This window comes from Arachis ipaensis, chromosome B10 (genome assembly GCF_000816755.2).
Source record: "Arachis ipaensis cultivar K30076 chromosome B10, Araip1.1, whole genome shotgun sequence".
In the NCBI taxonomy this organism is placed as follows: Eukaryota; Viridiplantae; Streptophyta; class Magnoliopsida; order Fabales; family Fabaceae; genus Arachis; species Arachis ipaensis.
Window position 1 is genome coordinate 104495797 of NC_029794.2, and position 23003 is coordinate 104518799.

The window sequence follows — 23003 nt, forward strand, 5'->3', positions numbered from 1 at the left end:
GTAAAACTAACAACTAAACAAGTATAAATGCTAAAAGAAACTCCTGGTAAAGATTGAGAATCAAAGCTTCCTTTTCAAGTCGTTGACCACGAACATTGGTCATCTCCAGCGTCGGAAGAAAGTCAAATAGGCATAGTCAGTTTTAATCCATAGGTCTTACTCGTCAGTGGAAACAAGAACAACTAACAACCTTCATTCACCAATCAATATCGAACATCAAAGGTATCAAGGTCACCTTCATTACTCAATTCCAAGCCAAGAGTATAGAAATCTACTCTAAAACTAAGAGAGACATTTCTACAAACACTTGGAAGTTATAAAATAAAGGAATGATAAAATTGCAATAATAATGAAATCTAAAGCTATCAAACACAAGATAACAATAGTAATAACTCAATTAAACATCAATAAACATAAAAATAACAAATTGCATTAAATGGAAATCAAAATCAACAAGAGTGCATAGGATCAAAAGCAACAAAATAAAGGAAATAACAAGTAAAACTAAGAGAACAAGGATGCAATAACAAGAAATTGTGAGGAAAACTAAATCAAAACAATATCAAAATGTAAATCCAAGAGGAGTTTAACTAAACCTATCCTTATTCTAGAGAGAAGAGAGAGCTTCTCTCTCTATAATATAACCTAAAACATGTTACTAAACTAAACCTAATTGTTCCTCCCTTGTTCCTCCTTGAAAATTGCATGAAATACTTTAGAAATGAGTTGGATTGGGCCCAAAATTAGCCTGAAATCGTGACCCACTTGTTTACTTAAGTAAATCACGTACTGGCACTCATGTGTATGCATGAGGCATGCATACACACAAATCGGCAAAATTCTAGGTCATGCGTACGCATGAGGTATGCTTACGCGCAACGGGGCAGATTTCCAAAACTATATTTCTTCATGATTTCTCCACTTTTACATGCTTTTTCTTCACTTCTTCAAGTCATCCTTGCCTTCTAAGCCTGAAATCACTCAACAAATACATCAAGGCATCGAATGGAATTAAAGTGAATTAAATTTAGTAATTTAAGAGCCTAAAAAGCATGTTTTCAATCTTAAGCACAATTTAGGAGAAATTCACAAAACCATGCTATTTCAGTGAATAAATGTAGAATAGGTTGATAAAATCTACCAAATTCAATAAAAGATAAACCCTAAAATTGTGGTTTATCAACCTCCCCACACTTAAACAATAGCATGTCCGCATGCTAAACCCAAGAAAGAAACAAGAAAGGGATGTCAACATTTATTCGATACAAACTATCTATATCTATGTAAATGCATGCAATTACTTGGTCAAAATAAATCAATTTTCAAGAATACATATATAAACATAAGGGCTAAAGCAATCACACCCAAGTCAAATCCAACAATTGATTAGAATTATTGAAAGGAATTTACAAACTTGCAAGATGAGAAATAATCATAGGTGAAAGCATATAATTGAGCAATCGAACCCCTCATCAGATGTGTATACGCTCTAGTCACTCAAGCGTTTAAGGTTGATTCACTCACTTCTCCTCTAATCATGCTTTTTAAGATTTGTTCTTTGACGAACGGATTTTTTCCAATAAAGAATTCACAAATGAGATCTCGTTGCTAGTATAGTTTCTAAAGCAATAAAGAATCCTTTCATACAAAGTTTTGGTTTGTCACTAAAGCAAACTCAATAAAATTAAACCGAAGTATTTAAACATTGGGTCGTCTCTCAAGGAATTGCAGGGAGGTGTAGTTATTATTGGTTATGAAAAAGTATCTTTTTGGGTTTTTGAAAAGTTGAACAAGGAATGTAAATGATAAGAAAATAAACTAATAACTAGAAAAGCTCTTAGCAAGGTATGAGAACTAGATGTCCTATCCTAGTTATCCTAATCAATTGTGATGAGAATTGTTCATTGCTCCCACTTAGTTAACCCTTACCGAATAAAGGAAAGTCAAGTGGACTAATCAATTTGATTCCTCAAGTCCTAGTCAACTCCTAAGGAAAGACTAGCTTTAGAGGGATCCAAGTCAACCAGCAACGTTCAATTATCAATCAACAAAGGAGTTTGATAACTCAAGAGTCTCCAATTACTCAACCAAAGCCAAGAATCATAAAAAGCTAATTTAAAACCCTCCCAAGAATTTTATCAAACACTTGAAAGGCAATAACATAAAAACATATAAAGCCCATGCGTGCGCGTCGCTGCCAGCTTCTCAAAACTTTATTTTTCGCGTTCCTTCCACTTTTACATGTTTCCTTTCCATCCTCTAAGCCATTCCTGCCCTATAAAGCCTGAAAACACTTAATACACAAATCACGGCATCGAATGGTAATAAAGAATAATTAAAATTGACAGTTTAAAGGCCCAAGAAACATGTTTTCAACTATATCACAGAATTAGGAAGGAATTGTAAAACCATGCAAATTATATGAATAAGTGAGCAAAGAATTGATAAAAATCACTCAATTGAGCACAAGATAAACCATAAAATAGTGGTTTATCAATCTCCCCACACTTAAACATTAGCATGTCCTCATGCTAAGCTCAAGAGAAACTATAAAAGAGTAAAGGCAGAATGGTGGAACTTATGCAATGCAATCTATCTAAATGCAAGCTACCTACATGCATCATGCAATTCTAATTACTATTTATCTATATAAGCATACATGTGGTCAAATTGAGTTAAATGTTCAAGAAATCATATATGCACAACCAAGGACTAATTCATATCAAAACACATTCACAATTGAGTTGAGTCAACCAAAAGAGTTCACAAACTTGTAAGACAAACAATGATCAAACATGGACATATGGAGATGAGCCATTGAACCCTCACTGGAATTGTATATGCATTCTGATCACTCAGTGTTTGGGGTTAAACCAACTCAACTCTTCTCTAGTCATGCTTTCTAAAACTTTGTTCTTCATCTAACCAATCAATAAATATCTAATGTACAAATGTAAACATCATGAGGTCTTTTCAAGGTTGTAATGGGGCTAAGGTAAGGGTGAGGATATATGTATGGCCAAGTGAGCTATAAATTGAATCTTTGACTAGCCTAAGTCCTCACCTAACATACACACACTCTATGTAACTCTAAATTCATGCCTAGCTACCCATAATTCCCACTTTTGCATCACATACTCATGTACCAAATTTTCTTTAATTTTATCACATATGCATTGATCTTTTATTAAACTTAACACAGGGGTAATTTTGTCCCCTTATTTATTTAGTTACTTATATTGTAAATTTTTTTTATTTTTTTATTATTATTTTTTTTAACATAAAAATAAACATAACATATCAATACACATGAGTTTTTAATTTTTTTTCTGGTCTCACATGAGTATGCACCCAAATTCTCAATATCTTGTCAATTCAACACTTTCTTATCAACCCAAGTTCCCACGGTTCCCCACAGTTAATTGATACACAATCTCTACCTTAAGCAAACCAAAGATTCAATTTGGGGTAATTAATTTATTTTTCCGCTTAAGGCTAGTGATGTGATAAAATATAGAACAAAAGAGGATTAAAAGGCTCAAAGTGGCTAACAAAGGTGATTGAAAGGATAGGCTATTTAGGATGAGTGAGCTAATGACAAATGATGGCCTCAATCATATGTCAGCATGTAAATACACTAAACAGTGGACATATAGAATGGAACAAAGTAAAGTCTGCAATCATAGTGAAGAAAACACATAGGAATAAAATATTATGGTTAAATAATGTAACCATGCAATTAAGCTCAAAAACTCACGGGTTGTGTATTCTTTGGCTCAAAAACCATATTCCAATTATATATATCATGCAAGTTACCAGAAGTGTTTTAACTCAATTCAATGTGAATCTTAAATGCCTTTTCTAAACATAAATATATTCCTTGAAAATTTCATCAAATTGACTAACATTTATTATATATATACTAAATGAAATGTTGTGATTATGAAAACTAAAAGTTTTTAGTTTACTCCCTATTTTCAATCAAATAAATTTCTCATATGCTAAAAGGGTAAACTAAGCTCAATAATCCACATTTTTCATATCACAACTAATAGACTAAAAGTGCAATTCAAGCTAAATATCTAAGATATATACAGCCCAAAGTGCAAAATGTAACAAAGTAAAAATAAACAGAAGTACAATAAAAGAAAATGTGCAAGTACTGAAAGGAAAATAAGATAAAATAAAATAAGATAAAGCAAAAATACAAAATAAAGAAAAAATAGGATAAAAGGTCTAAAATAGTTCATCAAGAATAGAATTCGCCAGAGATGGCGACCTCCCCACACTTATATCACAGCATCGTCCTCGATGCTCAGTCAAGCCGGGCGTGAGGGATCATCGCCTCCTGAATGGTGTGCTGCTGCTGGCTCTGTGGGCTCTGGCTGTGTAGGGCCTGAGGCTCTGCAGGTTGCTCAAGCTGAGGCTCCTTGTACTGTGCCTGCTGTTGGTCTGCCACCTGTGCCTCCTCATCCTGCTCATCCTCCTCCGCCTCCTCAGAGTGCTTGATAAACCCATATTTTATGATTCATCTTGTGCTCAATTAAGTGTTTTTATCAATTCTTCACCAACTTATTCATGTAAATTGCATGGTTTTATTTTATGATATATGTGAAAACATGTTTCCTATGCCTTGAAAATATTAAATTTAATTATCCTTTATTACCATTCGATGCCGTGATCTGTGTGTTAAGTGATTTCAGACTTTATATGGTAGGAATGGCTTAGAGGACAGAAAGGAAACATACAAAAATGGAAGGAAAGCACAAAAATAGAGTTTTGAAGAAAAGGCAGCGACGCGCACGCGTGAACGACGCGGACGCGTGTCTAACACGAAATGGCAGCGATGCATAAGCGTGGACGACGTAGACACGTGTCTAGAGCAGAACACAAATGACGTGAACGTGTGACTGACGCGTACGCGTGACAAGGAAAAACTCCAAACCACGCGAAAGCGTGACCCACGCGCACGCGTGACGAACGTCACATGCAGAAAATTGCATAAGTCGCCCCCAGTAATTTTTGGACCTTTTTTCGGTCCAAATCCAAGCCAGAAACACAGAATATAAGCTAGAGAATGGGGGAATTAGAACAACGGATAGATATAACATTCATAATACATAATTTTAGGTTTTAGATGTAGTTTTAGAGAGAGAGATGTTCTCTCCTCTCTCTTAGGATTTATGATTGAGGATTTCTATTATGATTAGGCTACTTCTCTTCATACCAGGTTCAATGTTCCTTTAATTTAGTTTCTACTTTTATTTATTCTATTACTTTAATTGTTATTTATCTTTCCAAATTGGCTTACGAACTCTTCATGTTAAGATTTGAATATTCTATTTAATGCAATTTGAGGTATTTCAGATTAATGATTGTTTTACTCTATTTATGATTCTTTCATTTTAATTTAGATTTATTTTCTCCTTTTGGCTTTGGTTAAGTAATTGGTAACACTTGAGTTGTCAAACTCAGCAGTTGATTGAGATTTGGGAATTGCTGATTGATTTGGATCGTTCTAAAGCTAGTCTTTCCACAGGAGTTGACTAGGACTTGAGGATCAAATTAACTAGTCCACTTGACTTTCCTTTATTTAGTAAGGGTTAACTAAGTGGGAGCAAAAGCCAATTCTCATCACACCTGATAAGGATAATTAGGATAGGATTTCCAGTTTTCATACCTTTCCAAGAGATTCTCTTAATTATTAATTTATTTTCCTTGCCATTTAAATTACTTGTTCTCTATTTCAAAAACCCAAAACAAAAAATATACAATTTCATAACCAATAATAAACACACCTCCCTGCAATTCCTTGAGAAGACGACCCAAGGTTTAAATACTTCGGTTATAAATTTTATTGGGTTTGCTTAAGTGACAACCAAAGTTTTTGTATGAAAGGATTTTCTGTTAGTTTAGAAACTATACTTACAACGTGATTATTTTTATTAAATTCTTTACTGGCAAGAATCCGTTCGTCAGTGCTCCGATGGTGTGTCAGGCTCGGAGGGGATATCAGTATGCCCAGTCTTCATCATCAGCTTCAGATGCTCAAAGCGTCGCTTGTTGCGACGCTCAGACTGCTCAATACACCGCTGAGTGCAGCGCTCCATCTGATCGATGCGCTCAAAGAGGCGGTGCACTAGGTGGTAGACTGGCTGGGAGGTGGGGGATGGTGCTATAGATGTGGGTGGTGCGGCAGGCGCTGAAGGTGCTGTGGAGGATGTGGCCGCGTCAGTAGAGGCAGTAAGAGAAGGTGGCCTGTGGTCTAGAGCTTCGAACCGCTTGCCATGTGGAATAATCTTTTTGTATTCGACAACCGGTGGCTTTTCTTCCTCAAGTTCCCAAGGTACCTCAGCTCGGCGGGCCATCTAGGTAATCAGATAGGGAAATGGCATAGTGCCTCTGACATGAACCCTAGCCATGTACTTCCTGATGAACCGTGGAAGGTACAGGTCCTTGCCTTCCATAACGCACCAGATGAGAATGATCATAGCAGCCGGCACCTCTAACTCGTGAGTGCTCGGCATAACATAGTTACTCAGTATTTGTTGCCATAGCCAAGCCTCATCATTAAGATAGATAATCTTGATGCCCTTTGGAGTTACCGTCGACTTACCCATAGCCCAGGGAATAGCAGGATCAATGGCTATGGTGCGCCTCACAGCATCCCAGTCAAAGCTCATAAACCTAATGGACTCCTCAGCCTTCTGATAACTATCTGGCTTGTCTGATTTAGGCTGGAAATGGAGGATATCTTCTATGGCCTCCTCAGTAACCAAGACCTATTTTCTTCTTAGCTGTACTGCATCCAGGGTCGTTTTGTAATAGTTGCAGTAGAATTCACTGACCTAAGATGCGTTCACCTCTATCAGATTCCTCTCTAGAAAGAACTAACCTCTCTGTTTAATTTTCTCTGCAGTGTACTTCTGTAATTCAGTTGGTATTCTGAGAGTCTTTTCCAAATAGAGGTGCCTCTTTTCCGCAAAGACCGAAAATATTAGTTCACAGTAGAGGTTTACAAACTTAACTGGGTCAGAAGCAGGCATTAGTTGATCCTCTTTTTCCTGTGGAGTGAAGTTCTTCTCACGCCAGGATTCATCCCCTAGAATATCTGACAGAGCGACAGATGACTGCCCTCTTTTCCTCTTACCCGTGCTGGCCTTAGCCTTGCCTTTCCCTTTCAGATCAGACATCCTGAAAAACAAAAATCCCAGGATACAGATTAACAATTAAAGCAGAGGAAAGAAAAGCAGGTAAGAAGCAAGCAGACAGGAAGCCAAAAACAAAAGGAGATTGAGACACACTTGTGAGTTGACTCAAAGAAATGAACTCTTGGAAAGCAAGAAAACAGAATGCAAACAACAATCAAAACGAAAACCAAGAATTCCTGCAATAATAGTGAAAAGCTTGTTTGTGAAGTAACAACAGTTATCATGCCTTAAAAAGGGGTTAAAAGAGTTAGTTTAAACTTAAAAGAACAGTTAGAAAGTCAATTAAATTAAGAGTTAGAAAAGTGTGAAGAAGTTAGCAGTATGGAAATGTTGTTCTTAATCAAAAGAAGTTCAAAAGGTTTTAGAACAAGCAAGCTCACAGTCAAGCATTAAATGCATGTTATTGATGATAAAACATGTAAATGAGAGAAGCATGAAAAGGATCAAAATCATCAATAATGGATTGTAATAGAAAGGGAACCAAAAAATGAATGGGAATGCTAACCCATCACCTCATGAATTGGCTTTGGGTTAAACCAAATAAAGCACAATGCAAAAGTACCAAAGTCAATTCAAGAGTGGAAGTTTAGTAAAATAGTTTTCAAAAAAATTGGGTAGCATTCCGGCAGTAAAAGGAATGTTCCCGGGAAATCAAATAGCAGAATCAACAATGCAAGCAGTAGCAATTTCAAACAGAATCAGCAGCTTATACGAATCTCAGAACAAGTTGTGCAAAACTAGCAAGTAAAATGCCATTGAGCAGAAATTTCAATCAATATAAACTCAAGGAAGATTATCAACCAAAACAGCAGAAGAACACTGAGGTAATCAATAATCAAGCACGGGTGATTTTAAAGACACAAGTGTGGAATTGGAATGGAAGTTGAAATGGAGCACTTAATGAATCAGAGGAAATTTCAGAAAAGTAGCAACATGCAGCATCCAAGAAGCCATCAATTTCAATCAGCACATGAATTTCAATATATGGCAATAGCAGGAAGAACAAGGTAAATCATGTGACTCAGACATCATAAAGCAGAAGAAAGCAGCAGGCTAGTCCAAAATTCAGTTAATCAGTTTGGACTTCCTATGAATTCATTAACTATTAAAAACACGAAAACCATATGTAAATTCATAAGAATCTAGCAATTGAGCCAATCCAAAAGAGCAATAGGCAGTTATATGCAATCAGCCTTGCCTCATCAAATTCAGCAAGCAAGCAATAATAAGGGATATAAATGCAAGGAATTAAGCTCACTGAATCAACAATGAAGAGCAAATCGCAACAAGATTTCAACAGCAATAACAACTCAGATTTGAATTCCATTAAAATCATACATCAAGAATCCAATATCAAGGAACCAAATTGACTCGATAGGAGCTCAGCAAATTCAGATAATACTCAGCAACAACAAGAGACCAGTTTAGCACAAAAGCAAACAATGAAATATGCACATAGCATCAGTAACAATTCAGCACAAGGCAGAGCATGAGCACAAACAGAGATGAATTAACCATTTCAGTCAGCAAGAATGGAGCAGTTATCAGACCTAAATCCACTAACCACATCCTAGCTACCTAACCACCTAAAATTTACTAAGAACCATTCATTTCTAACTATTCTAATTTTTAACAGAATTTAAAGAAGCAAACTAACTTAATTGAACAGAGTGATGAAAATGAAATGCAGGGGTGGAAACAAGGAAACCTGGTGGGGTGCAGTAATAGGATTGGGAAAGGAAGTGGGAAGGGGGTTACCACTCAAAGACGGCGGCGGTATTGGCAGCGGTCGGGTTCGCCGCGGCGTTGCGTGAAGGCAGGGGGGTGGTGAATGGGGGGTTAAGGAGAAGAAGAGAAGAAGAAAGGAGGGGAGAGAGAAGGGACGTTGGAGAAGAGAGGAGAAAAGGCACGCGACGGGGGCAAGGGTTCTCGCGTCAAGGGGTTATTAAAATTTAAATCCACGCGTACGCGTAGATCACGCTTAGGCGTGGATGCGAGAAAAGTGCATCGACGCGTAAGCGTTGTAGACGCGAACGCGTGAAACGGGAGAAATAAAGATGACGCGTACGCTTGAGGCACACGTACGCGTCGACCAAAAATGTGCTAAACGCATGATTCTAGCGTCATTTTGGCGCAACTTGCTGTTCAGATTGAAGGGGGCTAAATTTTTGCGTACGCATCGTCCATGCGGGCGCGTCGCTACCAGCTTCTCAAAACTTCATTTTTCGCGTTCCTTCCACTTTTGCATGTTTTCTTTCCATCCTCTAAGCCATTCCTGCCCTATAAAGCCTGAAAACACTTAACACACAGATCACAGCATCGAATGATAATAAAGGATAATTAAAATTAACAGTTTAAAGGCCCAGGAAACATGTTTTCAACTATATCACAGAATTAGGAAGGAATTGTAAAACCATGCAAATTATATGAATAAGTGAGCAAAGAATTGATAAAAACCACTCAATTGAGCACAAGATAAACCATAAAATAGTGGTTTATCATTCTTCATATAATAATCAACAATTATTCAATGCATGCATAAAATTATCAATGGTAGTGATGTGCTAAAATTGAGAACAAAAGGGAATTAAAATAGGCTCAAAATTAGCTAACAATGGTGGATAAAAGGATAAGGCCATTTGGGTAAGTGAGCTAATTGAAATGAAGGCTTCAATCATATAAATGCAAATATACATCAAATAATGGACATAAAGAATCAAACAAACCAAAGGTTGCAATCATAGAGAGAGAATAAGACACAAGAAGGAAAATAATGGTTATATGATGCAAGTGAACACGGATCGGATTGGATTGGATATGGCCAAAATTTTTATCCGATCCGCATTAAAATCATCGGATCGGATCGGATCCAATATCCGCATATTTTAAGCTTGGATCCGATCCTATCCGATCCACACATTTACAGATCGGATTGGATCGGATATCGGATATATCCGCAAAATACAAAACTATTTTTTAAAACTTATTTTTATTAAAAAATATCAATAAAATTTATTTTTTCTATTCTTTTAAATATGTTTACTCTTAAAATAATATTAAACATACTTTTCTTAAATAATAAATTAAAATAATACAACATATATGATAATTATTACTCGAAATAAAACATAAAAAGAATATTTACTTATTTATTTCTTTATTTTTGTGGATATGCGAATACCTACACAAATCCGCAATTTGATCTGATTAATGTGTGGATTTGATCTGATCCGATCTGATAGCCTTGCGGATCAGATCCATATCCGCAATTTTTGGGTTGAATTCGGATAAACACTGCGGATATGCAGATTGAAGCCGATCCATGAACACCCCTAGACGCAACCACACAATTAGGCTCAAAACTCATAAGGTTGTGTGTTCTAGCTCAAAAACTATGTTCCACAATCATAATTCAAGCAAGTTTAATAAAAATATTTTTAACTCAAATCAATTCTAGAATGCCCTATAAAGAAATGGTCTTGGAATTTTCATTATTTTGACTAAGCTTATTATATATATGCAAACTAAGAAAATGCAACTAAAAATTCTAAAAGACGTAGTAGAAAAAATAAAATGTGAAAGTATTTGAGATTAGAATTTTTTACCTAAGATTGGCTGATTGCTTGGACGACCTCCCCACAGTTAAAGGTTTGCACAATCCTCCATGCATTCAAAGATGAGCAAGGGGTACAATGACTACACGGATTGGCACCTTCAGCTGGTGGATCAACCGGCTGCTGCATGTTCTTTTCTTTTGCTTCCCTTTTTGCTTATAGTGACTCATCCTGAAGAATATAAAATGGACTATAGTAAGATGAGTGAATTTGAAAACAAGGAAGTATATGATGTTGAAATAAGGTAATAATCACTAAAATGAAGTGAGTTAATCAGTTTATGACATTAAGAAAAATAGTGCGTGAATTCTAAATTGTGTGCAGTTTAGAACACACACACTAGCATTGAAAGCTATGTCACAATTACACAAAAGAAACATGTACTTCACTCATTCTAGTATGCTTGAGATACTTTAAAGGAAACTTGTAGGTTAAGATAAACAAACAAGTAATAAAGAAGCATGAAAGCACTCAAGCAAAAATCTAGCAATTGTTAAATGGATAATGAATGGACATTGGTTGATCTATAAGAGAATTTAATGGATCAAATAAAATATGGAACTCACACATCAATCAATGACGCACATTGAATTTTTGTTCGCAATACCTAATTGACATAAAGTGGGAAATATGGTTGCTATGCAACTTAGGAAAAGAGAGATATATGATGAGATCAATCACATAGCAAGCATGGTCCACAGAGCTTAGAAAGCTAAAAAAGATGTCACTAGGTAAGCTTACGATCCAATTTCACAATTTCACAATCTCAATGCATCAACTAGGTGATGTAAATAAAAATCAATCATAAACAAGCATCACCTAACAAGAAATACATCGATAGAAGTAATTGGCTAATAATAGATAGTGAATTCAAATTATATGGTGGCTAGCTACAACATGCAATTTAGAAATCCAAAATCATTCTTGAAGGCAATATCATAAGTACTTGGTATGCACAAATATTCAACATTCAAAATTCAATACCAAGCAAAAAAATTATAATCTCAATCACAATCCAATAATGAATAATTTAGCAGCAAGAAATAGAGATTAATAATCCAATACTTTTCACTAAAATCTAATCTATACTAACAACCTAATCCATTAAAACAGAAAATTAAACTAATTAACTAACTAACTAACTAACTACAGGAGATGATGGTGGATGGTGGTTGAAAGAGGGAAAGAAGAGAAGAGAAGATGGAAAAAGAAAAGAAGAGAAGAGAAGAGAAGAGAAGAGAAGAGAAGAAATGGAGAGAAGAAAAGAAAAGTATGTGAGACAGAGGGTCATGCGTACGCAGAAGGCATGCGTACGCATGACATGAACTTTTTTTTAGGGATGGGTGTCATGCAACTCAGTCAACATTCGACTCAGATAGTAAACTACTTTCTTGTTTTCATCCTCATCTTCTTGGGCTAGCATGCTCTTAAAGTTGTATCTGATGCAGCAATGTATAATTTCAGTGGCCAACCTTGTTTGACTGGTATTAAGATTGCTGGTGAAGTTAAATATTTCTTTATTTGGTTGAAAGCCTTTTGATGCTCCTCTTCCCATTTGAATTCTTCTCCCTGCTTCATTTTCAATAAAGGGATAAATACTTTTGTTTTCCCAAATAAATTTGAAATGAAACATCGGAGAAAATTTACTTTTTCTATGAAAGGTTGTAGTTCTTTCTTATTTCTAAGAGGAGATGAGTAAAAAATAGCTTGCCATTTATTGGTGTTCATAACTACTTTTTTTGTACAATGAATCCCAAAATATTTTCTGCAGAAACACCAAAAGCACATTTTAATGGGTTTATTTTGAGTCACTAATATCTCATTCGTTGAAATGCCAACTCTAAATTACACAAATGAGCCTGTTTTGACTCTGAATTAACTACCACATCATCAATGTAAATTTTCATAAACTTACCAATAAAATCATCGAAGATCGAATTCATAGCTCTCTGGTAAGTAGCTTCAGTATTTTTCAACTAAAATGCCATAACTAATCACTCATAAGTGCCAATGGCTCCAGGTATCAAAACACCAAAACATCTAGGAGCTTGCTTGATAGTTCGAGCATTCTAAACAAGAAGGAGTTTATGTTTGACTAAAGATCTATGCAAACCAAGCATCTCTTCATATTTCCAAGCAAAACAATCTTGATATTTCTCTAAGACCTCTATCAAGTCTTTCTTGAATTCAGGGTCTAGGCATTGACTAACATCGTCACTCGCCCTTTTCCATCAATCTCGATTTCATTGAGAGGATCTTGTACTTCAACTTTTTTATTATGCAAATCTTTAGAAATTAAATTGGACCTTTCAAACCCTAAGGGGTCGAAGTCATATATACAATCCAGTGCACGTTCTCCTGTGCACTCCTTCTCATCCATATAGGCTGAGAGTCGAGCCCAGTGGCTCGATATATCCATTTAAGTAGATATAATGGTCAAGTCTTCCTTGGCCTTAGGGACCAATTTCATACCATGGACCCTACATAACAACCTTTGATAAGAGTAGGGTCAAAGGTGCTCATATCAATATCCAGTGGTCAAACACTGGTATGATATTCTTTGAAGCTGACATTCATTTGTTCGACATAGCAGGGGCTATCATCAGGTTCAATTTCCTCGATCTTTTCATCCTCGTCCCACAGCACAAATTTATGATGCAGAGTCGAGGGAATTGTTCCTACACCATAGATCCAATCTCTTCCTAAAAGCATATTAAAGGTTGCCTTAGTGGGTATCATTATAAACACTGTTGGTCGTTTGACGCTTCCGACTTTAACCCTGAGTGGGATCATTCCCTGGACAATTGTCGAGTTACCATTGAATCTAATGACAACCAAGTTTGTTTTAATTAGATCCTCGACTATTTTCTGGAATAATAGGAGCATACTTTCAGGTATCAAATTAATTGCTTCTCCTTCATCGACCAAAATGCGATTAATCATCAATCTTTTGACTTTTGCCTTAATATGCAATGGTCGAAGATGGCCTTTGGTAATCTCATCAACCCTTTCGAATAACCCTTCTTTAATCTTGCCATTTTCGACAAATCGGCATTCGTCACCTAGGATTTTATCAATACAGTCTCGTTCTAGACAATTCCAAGGCCCTTCAGGATTGCCCTGAAAATCAAAAGAGAGAACAGAAACGTCGGCAATATACCCAAAACCAGTTCACTAAATATCACATCTAGATCATCCTCGAAACTAGTCAACTTAATAACTGATATCTCTTTCGACTCCTCATTCTCCTTGTATTTACTTGAGGATATCTTGTCCCCTTTCTGTTGCTGTTTCTGAGGTGACTTACTTTCTTTGGTTAATTCTGGATATGGTCCCAGTGTATTGGCATAACATTTTGTGTCTGGGACACAGCTCATGGAATGAAGGGAGCTCTTTCTAAAAAATTGCGTCGATACCTTCCTTAACCATTCCCCTTCTTCCTGCTCCTTGTCTAGATTTTCCTCTTTTTCGGATTCCAGCCTAATTTCCAAAACTGCTCATAGGAACATTAAAACTATAATTCCTAGAGTAATTTGGGGCATTATTCTGAACCCATTTGTTGTTTGATACATTAGATGGAGGAACTCTAGTTTGACTTGACACCCTTTGAGGTTTCTGGTCGACTATCACCACCGTGCGCATGTGTTGTTTGACAAGAGCGACTGCAGACTCTCGACCTTTGACCCCTTGCTTCAATCGTGCTTGTCTTAATTTTTTCTGATGGATACACCCTCTACTCTTTTAATATGAGTTGAAACCTTTAGTAGCTAAAGTGTCGAAAATAAAAACAAACACTAACAAGAAATAATGAAAATAAACTCCTAAAACTAGCAACAACTAACAAAGAAACAAAAGGCAAACATATTCACAATATTCACAATAACCAATAATAAGCCACACATTTGCAATTTCCCAGCAACGGCACCAAAAACTTGACGGAGGAAAAATGTCGGTAAAGAATTTCTCAATAAAATCACGTTGCAAGTATAGATCTAAACCGACAATTAAACCTCAATCAACGTTTAATTTGTTTGTCACTTAAGCAAATCCAATAAAATTAACCGAAGTATTTAAACCTCGGGTCGTCTCTCAAAGGAATTGCAAGGAAGTGTAGTTTATTATTGGCTATGAGGTATATTTTGGGGTTTTTGTAATAAGAAACAAGAAAGTAAAATGGCAAAAAAATAAACTAATAACTAAGAAAGCTCTTAGCAAGGAAAGAGAATTAGAAGTCCTATCCTCATTATCGTCGTCAATTGTGATGGTAAATGTAAATTGCATTTACTTAGTTAACCTCTAACCAATGAAGGAAAGTCAAGTGCATACAATCAACTTGAGTTCACAAGTCCTAGTCAACTCATAGTGAGAGACTAGATTTAGTGAAGTTCAAGATAATCGGCAATCTTCAGTTACCAATCAACAAGAGTCTTTGACAATTCAAGAGTCTCCAAATTATCAACCTAAGCCAAGAACACAAAAATCTATTTTAAAATCTGACCAAACATTTTATCAAACACTTGGAAGGCACAAAATAAAAACATGGAAAACTAACAAGAAATAGTAAAACCCAAGACTAACAATTGTAAGAGAACAATAACACAAATTAAAGAAAGCATTAATAACATGAAAATATAAATTGCATTAATAAAGATCAAGAGTAGCAAGAGTGCATAACATAAAGGCAACAAAGTGAAGGAAATAACAAGTAGAATTAAAGGACAAAGGTGTAGGAACAATAGGTTGCAAGGAAATGTAAATGAAAACAAGAATTAAATCTAAATCTAAGAATAAATTGAAAGAAGAAACCCTAAAACCTAGAGGGAGGAGAGAGCCTCTCTCTCTCTAGAATTCTACATCTAAAACCTAAAGTGTGTGCAATGAATGATTTAGCTCCATCCCTAGCCTCTTGTCTTCATTTTTGGGCCTGAAACTGGGTCAAAAGCAGCCTAGAAATCGCCCCCAGCATTTTCACTTTATTGCAGCACGTGACGCTCGTCACGCATACACATCAGTCACGTGTACGTGTCGGTGGGCTCTGCACAAGGTCACGTGTACGCATCAGTCACGCGTACGCGTCAATGGACAGACGCTCCTGGCCACGCGTACGCGTCATTTGGACTATGGCTTGGTAACGCGTACGCGTCATCCATGTGTACGCATCGGTACCAACTTCTCAAATCTTCAATTCTTTGTGTTCCTTTCACTTTTGCATGCTCCCTTTCTATCCTCTAAGCCATTCCTGTCCTATAAACCCTGAAATCACTTAACACACATATCACGGAATTGAATGGTAATAAAAGAGGATTAAAAATTAGCAATTTTAAGGCCTAGAAAGCATGTTTTCAATCATAGCACAAAATTAGGAAGGAAAAAATATGCAATTTACATGAATAAGTGGCAGAGTAGTTGACAAATTCCACTCAATTCAATCCAAAATATACCATAAAATAGTGGTTCATCAAATCTCTCCATACTTAAACATTAGCATGTCCTCATGCTAAGCTCAAAAGAAGCTATAAAGGGGTGAAGAGGGATGGTAGGATTCATTAATTGCAACCTATCTATATGAATGCAACTAAATACAAAATATTTCTACCTACTTGGTTAAAAGTAAGTAAATCTTCCAAGAACAAATATGAACTGGATTTCACTAATTTAAATCTCAAAAATGAAGTACAAATAAACTTGCAAGAAGAAAGCTTGTGAAAGCCGGGAACAAAGAATCGAGCATCGAACCCTCACCGAAAGTGTATACGCTCTAATCGCTCAAGTGTTTAAGGTTCGATTTTCTCAATTCTGTACTAATCTTGCTTTCTAAGGCTTGCTCTTCTTCTACCAATCAACAAAAATGTAATGCATGAATACACATATCAAGAGGTCTATTCATGGGTTGTAATTTGGTTAAGGCCAAGGTAGGAATGTATTTAGTTAAGTGGACTAAAATCTGAATCCTTGATTAGCCTAACTTCCCATCTAACCTAAGACAATCCATACAATCAGAATGCAAAACCTAACTACCTATTGACTATCTTTTTCACATATTCATGCATCCCAAATTTGAATACAACTCATATGCATTGGTATCACCACTTACTTTGGGACATTTTGTCCCCTTTTTATTGCTTTCTCTTTTTCATTTCTTTTTCTCTTTTTTTTATATGCATATATGGTAGGGAAAATATATATATATATATATATATATATATATATATATATAGACACACACAAGGAGTTAATGCATATGATTAAAGTGTTGGATGCATGAACAAGTGCCCAAACTATTTCACGTTTTCATATAAGAATATAAAATACCCAATTTCCAAACCAAGTATTCCCCAAACCCAAATTCCCCACACTTAATTCGTGTACACTCTCACTAGTCTAAACTAACCAATGATTCAAATTAGAGACATTTATTGTTTTCCGCTTAGAGTTAGTGATGTTCTAAAATAAAGAACAAATGGGGTAACATAGGCTCAACATTGGGTTGCAAAGGGTGATAAAAGGGTAAGGCCATATGGGTATGTGAGCGATAGTGAAACAAAGGCCTCAATCACATAAGTGTATGCATACATCAAACAATGGAAATATAGAATCAAACAAGACAAATATCACAATTTTAGAGAGACCAATACACACCAAAACAAAACATTGGTTGATAAGATGCAACCAATCAAATAGGTTCAAAAAGCTCACTAGGCTCGTGTGTTCGAGCTCTAAAACCATGGTCCAAAAATAAATTTCTTCAAGCAAGTTCAACAAAAATTTTAATTCAAATTAGTGAAATGCCCAAAAATAGTTTCTTGAAAAGGAATTCATCACTTCAACCAAGTAGTACATAAATGTAAGCAACTAACTACACATGCAATCTATTATGCAATGCAACAACTATTTTAACAAAGAAGATTAAAAATTGGTGTTGGAAAAGGAAGTAGTTACCCATGGAAGTTGATCTCGATCTCCCCACACTTAAAGATTGCACCATCCTCAGTGCATGCAAAGATGAGCAAGGGTGGCTACAACTGATGATCTCCTTCAAAAGATTGTGCGGTGAGACTTGTTGTTCACCCCATTTAGAAGCTTTTTCTTTTCCTTCTTGGTGGCCGGCCTGAAAGGGGAGAAAAGACGGAAGATTAAGCCCAAAAATAAAGATATCATAGCAAATAAAATATAGGTGGGGGGCTAATGCCAAATAAAAGTGGGGTTCCCAACTACATGGTAGCTACAACATGTAAGTGAGAAAGCAATATAAGCGAATGGCATATTAACAACCACTTGATGCAAGAGTAAATTCATAAATAAATGGCATGAAGAGAACACTCGGAAGCATCAAGTTCAAATAGGAAAGAGCGGGTCATGAAAGACAATATGAGTTCATGTCAATGCACAAAGAATGCAAGTGTCACAAAAGATAAGCATTGACCTATAAATATCATCACCCAATAATACAAAACAAGTCACAAAACACCAAAACAAAGCAAGAAATATTCAACAGTTAAGTAAGAGAATTCAACACCAATGGAAAGATAGCAAACTTAGAAAAGAAAATAAGAACAAGCTGCAAATTTAAAATGCAATAAATGAAGGTTTGCAAATGCAATAAATAAAAGAGAATGAAAGAGAATAAAGATGAGAAGTGAAAGGAATGAAGAAGAAGAAAGGTAGAAAGAAAGAAGAAGGAGAGAAGAAAGAAGAAAGAAATGGAAGAAGAGACGGAGAAGAAAGGAAGAAAGAAAGAAGAAGTAGTAGGAAAGAAATAAAGAAAGAAGAGACAAGGATGCGACGCGGATGCTCGACCATGCGTACGCGTGGTGTGCAGTAGAAGGGAGTGACGCGTACGCGTGGGAAGTAAAAAGCAGAAGGTGACGCGTATGCGTCGGTCACTCGGATGCATGATAACCATTCGTGTTGGACGCACAAAACCTGCACAGTGCCATCACAACTCTCTGGTTTTTATACTAGAGGCAGCATGAAGAGACGACGTGTGTGCGTCGGTCACACCCAGACGTGGGTGGCTGAAAAATGAAGTGATGCGTACGCGTCAACGAGGTGCACGCGTGGGTTGGGTTGTGCGCCTAGCACCCCATCCGGATCGTTCCCGCGCAAGTCTCTAGTTTTTGTACCAGGGATTACAGCATTAGCATGCGATGCATGCGCGTCGGTCACGCTCACGTGTGGATAAGGAAAATTTGTGGGTGACGCGTACGCATCAGCGAGGCATACGCGTGGGAGGCCCCCTATTTTTTTTAAGAAACTAACAAGCTACCAAAGCAATGCCAAATTTTATTAAACAAGCTAAATCACAACTTAAACTAAATAAACCTAACTAAAAATAAAAGTTCAACTTATTACCAATATAATCAAAAGGGAAAATAGGAAGAATTTACCATGGTGGGGTGTCTCCCACCTAGCACTATTAGTTAAAGTTCTTAAGTTGGACATTTGATGAGCTCCTTGTCATGGTGGCTTGTGCTTGAACTCATCTTAAAACTTTCACCAATGCTTGGACTTCCAATAAGCTCCAACATTTCCAAATAAATTCACCAAGCCTTGATGAAGTTCTTCACAAGCTTTGAGCTCCCGAAGTTGATCCTCTTGTATGCCGGGATCCCAAATCTTGTTTCTACACCCGTCTTCAAGTTGATCATCATTATTCCATCCGGGTGGTAAGAAATCTGAATTCTTAATGAAGTACCAAACTCTTATCTTAGATCCAACCAATTGAGCACTAGTCCAACCCTTGCATCTAGCTCTTGAAATCTCAACCTTGATGAGTCTTGATTTGCAATGCCAACCACTAAACATCCTTCTCTTACGCTTCATTCCACAAAGCCTCCTAAGTTGGCCATCCGTTTCAAGCATACCATACTCAAGTGCGATATTAAAGCTAAGAGAGATAAGTTTTACCCACTCAAATGAAGGAGTCGATGGCAACCTAGGTAGAGAAGTCTCCAACGATCTTGACAAAGCATATTCCACTCCCGTCCATCCTTTTCGAAGGACTTCCACCTCTTCAAAAGATTCTTTACCTTCAAGCTCTTCCTCACCGAATTCATCCAACTTTTCTCCATCACTCAATTCATAAATAGGAGGTTGAGAGAAATCTACCTCAACGCTACTTTCCATTTCATCGGGAGAAGGTTCTTCAAACTCAAGGAGTTCACTTGTGGATGCAAATTCATTACTAGGAGGGCTTGATTCATGATCGTCATCACCAAGGGAACTTGCCTCTTGATCTATTCCATCCAATTTTTCATAGGGAACATGCCTTGGAGGTTGTGTATCTTCTTATTTGGCCTCTATTTCATGTCCAATGGGGAGGATTCAATTGTAGATAGAAATTCATCAATTATTCAATCCATCTCTTGATCAACCTCCTCAAAGTCTTCAACCATGATATGCTTTAGAGGTTGTACACCCTCCTCAACATCAAATTCAAACTTCTTGGAAGGAGGCTCTATGACTTAAGGTTCCCATGGACTCTCAACATCTCCTAAGTCTTCAACCACTTTTTCCTCTTCAATAATTACGACTTCCTTCAATTATCCCAATACAAAGTCATATTCCTCACTTTCCACCGGAGTTTCTAATCTCTCCTTCATACTACGCTCCTCATTAGATTCTTCACATGCGGCCATGGGGGTACTTTGAGTGTTGAAGCGTAGGGAAGCTAAATTATTTACTACCTCAGTCAAGGTAGCCATGAGTTCTAGTGTCGTCCTTTGCATCTCTCCTTGCCCTTGAAGTAGTGAAGTGAGAGAATCATCTATTGGGGCTTGGGGTGGATAGGAGGATTCATTAGGTGGGAGAAAGGGCTCATAATAGGAAGGTGGTTCATCTTGATAAGGATATGGATATGGTATATATTGAGGTGGTGGTTCTTGAGAGTAATTATGTTGGAATTGGGGAGGTTCTATGTATGGTTCAGATGGTTCATATGGTAGTTGGTATGGTGGATATGGATTAGGATCATATGAAAATGTTTGGTGGTGTGGGGCTTGTGAGTATGGTTGAGGGCTATGTTGTGGAGGAGGTTCATAGGCATATGGTGGTGGTTGTTGGTAGTCAAAAGGAGGTCCACCAAAGTCGTCGGATTGGTATGCATCTTGGAATGGCTCTTGCTCATAGTACATTGGTGGAGGTTGTTGCCATGGAGGTTGATCAAATGCTTGAGGCTCCTTCCACCTTTGATTGTTTGGTGCACGAAATTGTGATCACACTTTTCACAACTCCGCACAACTAACCAGCAAGTGCACTAGGTCGTCCAAGTAATACCTTACGTGAGTAAGGATCGATCCTATGGAGATTGTCGGCTTGAAGAAAGCTATGGTCATCCTGTAAATCTTAGTCAGGCGGATTCAAATGGTTATGAGGTTTTGATAATTAAAAGATAAATAAAACAAAATAAAATAAAGATACTTATGTAAATCATTGATGGGAATTTCAGATAAGCATTTGGAGATGCTTTGTTGCTTCTGAACCTCTGGTTTTCTATTGTCTTCTTCCAATCATGCGTGCTGCCTTCCATGGCAAGCTGTATGATCCTCTCGGATGAAAAATACCAGGTACGGTTTCTGCACGGCTAATCAACTGTCGGATTTCTTCTCTCGGATGAAAAATACCAGGTACAGCTACCGCACGGCTAATCATCTGTCAGTTCTCACTAGCGTCGGAATAGGATCTCTCTATCCTTTTGCACACTGTCACTGCGCCCAACATTCACGAGTTTGAAGCTCGTCACAGTCATCCCTTCCCAGATCCTACTCGGAATACTACAGACAAGGTTTAGACTTTCTGGATCTCAAGAATGTTGCCAATTGGTTCTAGCATATACCACAAAGGTTCTAATCTCACGGACTCGGTCCGTGGATCAGAGACCCAAGAGACTATACTCCGGCTGTTGTCCAATGACTACGTTGAACATCATGTAGACCGATTGTGGTTGTCAGGCACGTGGATCTTGGCTAAGCGAGTAATGAAGATAGTGGGTGATTGTCACAGGTCACCTCTTCATTCTGACTTAACTGAATTAAGTACGAGAGTATATCTTGGAGAAGAAGTAAGCATGAATTGAAAGAGAAACAATAGTACTTGCATTAATTCATGAAGAACAGCAGAGCTCCGCACCTTAATCTAGGAGGTGTAGAAACTCCACCGTTGAAAATACATAAGAAAGAGGTCTAGGCATGGCCGAATGGCTAGCCTCCCAAATGTAACATAAAAGTGTCAAAGTCTAAGGACTAAACATCCAGAGATGATAAGATGCGAATACAATAGTAAAAAGTGCTATTTATACTAAACTAGTTACTAGGGATTACAGAAAATAAGTAATTAAGTGCAAATTGTGCAGAAATCCACTTCCGGGGCCCACTTGGTGTGTGTTTCGGCTGAGCTTTGAAGCTTTCACGTGCATAGGCCATTCTTATAGTTAAACACCAGCTTGGATGCCAGTTTGGGCGTTTAACTCCAGTTCTGGTGCTAGTTCTGGCGTTTTACGCCAGAAAAGGGTCTCTGACTGGTGTTTAGACGCCAGTTTAGGCCATCAAATCTAGAGAAAAGTATGAACTATTATATATTGCTGGAAAGCTCAAGATGTCTACTTTCCAACGCAATTGAGAGTGCGCTAATTGGGCTTTTGTAGCTCCAGAAAATCCACTTCGAGTGCAGAAGGGTCAGAATCCAACAACATCTGCAGTCCTTTCTCAGCCTCTGAATCAGATTTTTGCTCATGTCCCTCAATTTCAGCCAGAAAATATCTAAAATTATAGAAAAACACACAAACTCGTAGTAAAGTCCAGAAATATGATTTTTTCATAAAAACTAATAAAAATATAATAAAAAGTAACTAAAACATACTAAAAACTATGTAAAAACAATGCCAAAAAGGGTATAAAATATCTGCTTATCATTGTTCCATCTTTGATGTATGTTTTCATTGAAGCTTCCATTCCCTACAACATAATTTAAACCAAACTCATAGCCAAAGGGATGAGAATTCATAGTAGGAATAGAAAATAAAAACAAACACTAACAAGAAATAATGAAAATAAACTCCTAAAACTAGCAACAACTAACAAAGAAACAAAAGGCAAACATATTCACAATATTCACAATAACCAATAATAAGACACACATTTGCAATTCCTGGCAACGGCGCCAAAAACTTGACAGAGAAAAA

General features: G+C 37.0%; 1 long non-coding RNA gene across 1 annotated transcript; it reads right to left on the reverse strand.

Moving 5' to 3' along the window:
* Positions 1459-17409, reverse strand: LOC110268086. Its single transcript, XR_002356142.1, has 3 exons — positions 17399-17409; positions 5584-5587; positions 1459-1556 (listed from the first exon to the last, which is right to left on the reverse strand). It is a non-coding gene; the product is annotated as an uncharacterized LOC110268086 (long non-coding RNA).